A 6,871-nucleotide genomic window follows, 5' to 3' on the forward strand; every position below is an offset into this window, starting at 1 on the left:
TGGTGAAGGAGATTGCGTGGGGTGGTTTGTCGTCCGCCGGTGGTGCAGGTGGTGCTCCAACGGTTGGTGTTGGTGGACGGCAGAGGGGACGGTGGCTGAGGGTGCGCAGGGATGGCTGCAGAGGGGTGTGGCTGCTTCGTTGTTTTTTTTTTTTTGAATCAGGTGGGGCGGGAAATCCAGCGACATAGCTGGTTTGCCAGCGGGCAAGGCAGAGGGTTCTGAAATTGGGATGCTTACAGGCCAGCGGGCTAGCTGCCGCAGCGCTGGATTTCACGTGTTGCAGGGAAAAGCCAGCGAGCAGTGACCAGCGCAATTGCTGGGTTTCTGGCACAAGAGAGCAGCACAACGGCACTGAGTGAGCTGGCCGAAGCTTGTTGATGCATCAAAAATTGGGAATTAACTTGATCTTGCACCAATAATTCTGAAAATAAAATAAAATTCAAGACCACTAAACTAAAAAAATTAGAATCGTTAGTAAAAATTAAACACACAAAAATAAACAAATAAATAAGTAGTATTAACAAAAACTAATCGAAAAATAAAAAATAAAAATTATGAATTCAAGTGAACTCAAAGGGAAATATTTTTATGCTTTTGTTGTTTCTATATTTTTTTTTTTTAATAAATAACCAAATAAAAATAAAAAAAATTAAATTAAAGTAGAAAAATAAATCAAAATTGAAATAAACGAAAAAAAAATGAGATGAGGGAAAATTAGAAACCGGGTTGCCTCCCGATAAGCGCTCGTTTTAAGTCATTAGCTTGACTCCAAACCTCAATAATCAAGCGTCGATGGGTGGATTGGAGAGATAGGCCATCTCCAATTTTCCAATGAACGCTTTTTCAGTGTATAGCTTCAACCGTTGGTCGTTCAGTTTGAACTTTGTGCTATCGAGTACCAAACTTCTTGCTCCAACTGTTGGACTAGCATCAACTGTATCACCAGGATCATCATCACCTGCAAACTCTTTCAAACCAAGTGCATTATTTGAAAAATTTCTAGAATAAGAATGAGGCAACTTAGCATTAGAGGCAATCAAAGAATAAGACACTTCTTGCATTGGACTTTTCATCTCATGAGACAAGTTAAAGCTCACCTTATCATCCCCTACAGTCAAGGTTAGCCTTCCTTTCTTAACATCGATAACTGCCCCCGCGGTATGAAGGAATGGCCTGCCTAAGATTATTGGAATCTGGTTGTCCTCTTCTATGTCAAGTACAACAAAGTCTACAGGAATATAGAATTTACCTACTCGCACGGGGACGTTTTCTAAAACACCTAAGGGGTATTTAATAGAATGGTCGGCCATTTGCAGAGTAATGGTGGTACATTTCAATTCTCCCATGTTCAACTTTTTATAAATAGAGAGGGGAATGACGGACACACTAGCACCTAAATCACATAGAGCCTTATCAATGAATAAAGCACCTATATGACAAGGGATGGAGAAACTACCGGGGTCCTTTAGTTTAGGAGGAGACTTGTTTTGTAACATAGCACTACACTCCTCAGTTAGAGCCACTCTCTCTACACCACCAAGATCCCTTTTCTTAGTGATTAATTCCTTTAAATATTTTGCATACATAGGAATCTGAGATATTAAATCAATGAAAGGAATCGTTACCTCGAGATTTTTGACCATAGCCAAGAACTTACCGAACTGTTGATCAACCTTTGCTTTCTGCATTCGATGAGGAAATGGTAGTGTAGGTGCAAAAGGGGGAGAATCAGTAACCTTCTCCTTGCCGCTCTTATTCTCCTCTATTTCATCCTCAACACCCGGGGTTTCAACCCCTACATCCACAGTCTTAATTTCAACATGTGCCTCTTCACCAGACTGATGATCACCCTTTGACTTATATTGTCGATGTGGAAATGGCAATCGAGGAACAAAAGGGCGAGAATCATCAATAGCCTTCTCCTTGACTCTTTCCTTAGTCCTTCTAGCCTCCTCTCTCCCCTTTTCAATATCTATAAAATCAGTAGGTACCAAGGGGGCATCATATGTAGTACCACTGTGAAGAACTATGGCACAAGCACTCTCTCTAGTGTGATCTTGAGATGAAGTAGATTGCCCTGGAAGTTTTCCCGGTTGCCTTTTTGACAAAGTATCAGCGAGTTGAGCAACTTGGTTTTCCAACATTCTATTTTGATTCTTCAACTCCTTTATGCTCTCATCGTGGTTCTTTTGAGCAATCTCTGAGGTCTTCTGCATATTCGCTATGAGTTTATACAGGTCACTCATGTTAGGCTCTGGAGTGGCATTGCTCTGCGGAGGTTGTTGCTGATAGCCTTGGTGCGGGGGTCTATTAAACCCCGGGGGAGCATTATGTGAGGCTCCTTGTGGAAATGGAGGCCTAGCAACATGTGCCTGAGGTGGATGGAACTGTGGTTGTGACCATTGTTGCTGGGGTTGAGGATTTTGAGCATTGTTGCTTCGATATGAGAAATTTGGGTGATTCCTCCAACCTGGATTGTACGAGTTGGAATATGGGTCATCGGGTTGCCTCTGTTGAAAAGCATTCACTTGCTCCATTCGCATGGTATCCTGCAGACTATAAGAGCACTCATGACCAAAGTGACCTTGGATTCCACATACTTCGCAGTAAGAAGTTGTTACCGGAGCTACACTGGACATAGCATTGATACTCATTGGGGGAGTACCAGACTGAGGGGACTTCAAAGCATCGATCTTTAGGTTCAAGGCTGCCACTTGTGATGACAATAGGGCATAAGCATCGACATCAATCTTGCCCTTCTTAGATGTAGTTCTGGTGGTGCTATAATGATTAGCGGCAAGATTGGCAAGGAAATCATAACCTGCATCCACTTCTTTGTCAAGAAAAACACCTCCAGAAGCAGAATCAACCGTGTTCTTTGTTTCATCTTGCAAACCATGGTAGAAAATCTGAACCAAGAACCATTTTTCAATATTATGATGCGGGCACAACCGCTGCAAAGCCTTGAATCTATCCCAGGCTTCTCTAAGTGACTCTCCCGGTTCTTGCGTAAATGTAGTCAACTTGTGCCTTATTTCAGCCGTCTTGGTGGGTGGAAAGAATTCTTCGAGAAAGGCTTGTGAAATAGCACTCCACTCTGTCTCCTTGACATCGTTCAACCATATTTGTGCCTTGTCACGAAGGCTAAAACCAAACAACATTACTTTCAATTGGTCTTGAGTGACCCCTTGATGCTTGATAGTGCCACATAGTTGGTTGAACCTCTGCAGATGGTTGGTGGGTTCCTCAGATGGATGGCCACCATATTGATTTTGTGAGACCATAGAGATTAGAGCGGGCTTGATCTCAAAGTTGATTGCCTCAATAGTTGGCATTGTGAGCCCAGTCGGAACACTGCTCGAGGAAGGAACCCCATATGATTTCAAGGATTTAGACATCGTGTGACTCGGTGGAGTTTGTGAGTCTTGAACCCCTGACTGCTTCTTGTTTTGTTGTTTCTTTTTGAGTTGTCGAAGAGTCTTACCAAGATCGGGATCGGGTGGAACTAAGGTACCCGTTCTAGCAGACCTGGGCATAAACAACAGACAAGAAAACGCAGTGAAATTTGCCTCAATTGGAACTAAAAGTTCCAATGAGACGATGGAAACAGTTCAAATAATCAAACTAAAACTAATAGAATCTAGCCGTCTCCCCGGCAACGGCGCCAAAAACTTGATAGATTAAAAAGTGATACCGCAAGTGCACGGTGTCTGTTGTTAGCAGATACTTAGCAAATACGGGTCGATCCCACAGGGAGACAAGTTCTATTAGTTTTTGCCCAATTATACGAACTATTTCAATAACGAAAGTTGAGTTTGAGTATTAACTACTAAAGCTAAAACAATAATAAAAATGCGTAATTTATCAATGAATTAAAGGTCTAGGGCGTCTGTTCGGTTCACCATGCTTATACCAATCCAATAACACAATTCAATTCGACAACGAATAAACTAGGTCGAGTAATTAAAGTACATGCTAATCCTACGGTCGGGTCTTAACACTTTCAATTCAACATATGCAGTACGATCGCTAACATAATCAGAATTGCCAATTGTACAAAGCCTCTAAAAACACGATCTTTCGATTCTAATTCCTATTAGCTAGATAATTAATCCATGAAATTGGCCGATAACATGAATCAACGATTAAGAACAAATCAATTGGAATTACTCAAGCAATAATCTATAGATTAGCAAACTTTATTGCATAACAATCATGGTATAAACATGGCTTCCCTAACTTAGCCCTAGAATATAACTACTCGCTCATAATTGAATTAACAACCATGAAATACATAATGAAAACGAGATTCATAATCAAAGGACGAATTAATCTAAGAAACGAAAATAATAAGAAAGAATAAAAGCAAAAGAAATTATTGAATTACCTCTAGATTGATTAATTGAATGGAATGAACTAGGGCTCAATAATGTGTAGAGAGAGAAATAAAACTGAACGTTTAAAAGAATTCTAGGAAAATAATAACATGAGGGAAATTAATTAGTTCCCTTGAGTATTTATATGCTCCTATTTTCTAAAATAAAAAAAAATTAAATAAATATGAAAATAAAAATAAAAGTCGTCGATGATTGGTCGATGGAGCGATGATGTGGCAGCCAAACCCGAGCACGAGCCGCGCACACGGGAAGATAGATGGCGAGGCATGGGCAGCGAGGGATCTCGCGCACCATCCCTCGCTGGCATCATGATGAGCGACTAGCAAGAAGGTAGAGCAGCGAGGGAGCTAGCGAGCCATCCCTCGCTGCCCTGCGCGTGTGTGTAGCAAGCCAAGCGACGAAGCTATAGGCAGCGAGGGAGCTAGCGAGCCATCCCTCGCTGGCCTAGTGAAGTGCAGCAAGACAAGACGACGAAGCTATAGGCAGCGAGGGAGCTAGCGAGCCATCCCTCGCTGGCCTAGTGAAGTGCAGCAAGACAAGACGACGAGCAACGAGGCAGCGAGGGAGCTAGCGAGCCATCCCTCGCTGGCCTAGTGAGATGCATAGCAGGCCAAGGCGACGAGCAACGAGGCAGCGAGGGAGCTAGCGAGCCATCCCTCGCTGGCCTAGTGAAGCAAACAACCATGAAGCGATGAGGCACGACGATGGATGTAGCGAGCCAACGATAAATGTAGCGAGCCTACGATAAATGTCTTGCGAGCCAACGAGGGATCTTGCGAGCCAACGATAAATGTAGCGAGCCTACGATAGATGTCTTGCGAGCCAACGAGGGGTCTTGCGAGCTATGCACAAGCGATATATCGAGTTAATCATCCCCGGAAAACTCAATTCTCCGATCAAACACTTCGTCTCCGACTCAAACCATCCGGTGATCATTCGTTCCACCTCCAAACACTCCGAAAGCACCCAAATGATTGTAAAATCACCTGAAATATCAAAGAAAACACAAACGGAGCGTAATAGAGTACAATAACGACGACTTATGCAATTATGACTCTAAATGCAACTAAAATGAGACGAATGCCTAGAAATGCAACCTAAATGAGCCTAGAATACCCTATATAAATATGATTCATCAGTGAGAGAAGTTGTGGGGACAAAAAAAATTGGAAAAATTACTTTAAATAATCCAACCTTTTGACCATTTTCCGTTAATAATCCAACCTTTTGATTATTATCTAATAATCTAACCTTTATACCCTATTAATTTTTATTGCACCTAAACCACTTGCAACCGGCACAACAAGTCATCACCTTTATTTATTTATTTTTATTTATTCTAAAAAGAACCCATCCTTCCTCAAAACTGATTGCTGTATTTTTTTTCCTTTTTGATGGAATTATTTTATTTATATTTCTTAAAATTAATTTTACCTTTATGTAACAAAAAATTTCTCTCCATCCTTTTATTGTCTGTACCGCACCACCACCACAACCACTACCCAACCAATTAAACCAACCATCTTTCTCCTTCACCTCTCCTCCCCACCGTCTATTCTTCACCACCAACAAACAATCACTAACACCCAAAATCAACCACCACTGCTAATACCCCTCACCTCGGAATGTCCCTAGCTCTGTCACCACCATCAAAACCATCTACAAAGTGGGGCGGCAAAATCTAGCAGATATATAACCACACCCTCATCAAGATCTACAAATCCGTTTCCTCATACTAAAATTTCAATTGAAATTCTCTTTAGTTATTTGAGTAATCCTTCATTAATTTTTTTACTAATCATAAAAAAAAAAATCAATAGAAATTTCACTAGTTGAAGAGGCATAACTTGTTGGTGATTGACAAGAAGAATAAAGAAGGAATGATGATGAAGCGGAAGAGGAGGAGTTGCGGTGGTGGATATAGGAGATGAGGAAGTTTTTTTTTTAATGTAATTCAAAGAAATAATATTAAAAATGAAAAAAATGGTTTTTATAATGGATTTGGTTAAGGGTTAGAGTTCTGGTGGAGGCCGCGACTAAACAAGGAGGAAGGGTAAAGAAAAGAAGAAAGAAAAAAACTAGAAAAAGGAAGAAGGTAAAGGGAAAAAAAAAATATATTAATTATTTTCTAATATAAAAATAACAAATGGTTGCATGACACGTATATAGGTGACCTGCTATACCGGGTTGGTGACTTGTTAGGTGCAATGAAAGTTAATGGGGTGCAAAGGTTAGATTATTAGATAATAATCCAAAGGTCGGATTATTAACAGAAAATCGTCGAAAGGTTGGATTATTTAAAGTAATTTTTCCAAAAAAATTAGTGGGAAGAGAGAGACATTATAATAATTGTGGGATCAATTCTAATTTAAAAGTGTAACAACTAATCTGGGATGGACAAAAAAGAAAAGTGTAACAACTAATCGGGGACGGAGGGAGTATTTAAAATTTCTAGTTTTAATTAGAAAATGACT

General features: G+C 40.6%; 1 non-coding gene across 1 annotated transcript; it reads left to right on the forward strand.

Annotated features, from left to right (window-relative positions):
- Window positions 1–2,931: 2,931 nt before the first annotated feature.
- Window positions 2,932–3,038, forward strand: LOC130464688 (small nucleolar RNA R71). The gene has a single exon (XR_008925046.1). It is a non-coding gene; the product is annotated as a small nucleolar RNA R71 (small nucleolar RNA).
- Window positions 3,039–6,871: the final 3,833 nt, after the last annotated feature.

Source organism: Spinacia oleracea, chromosome 6 (genome assembly GCF_020520425.1).
Source record: "Spinacia oleracea cultivar Varoflay chromosome 6, BTI_SOV_V1, whole genome shotgun sequence".
Lineage (NCBI taxonomy): Eukaryota > Viridiplantae > Streptophyta > Magnoliopsida > Caryophyllales > Amaranthaceae > Spinacia > Spinacia oleracea.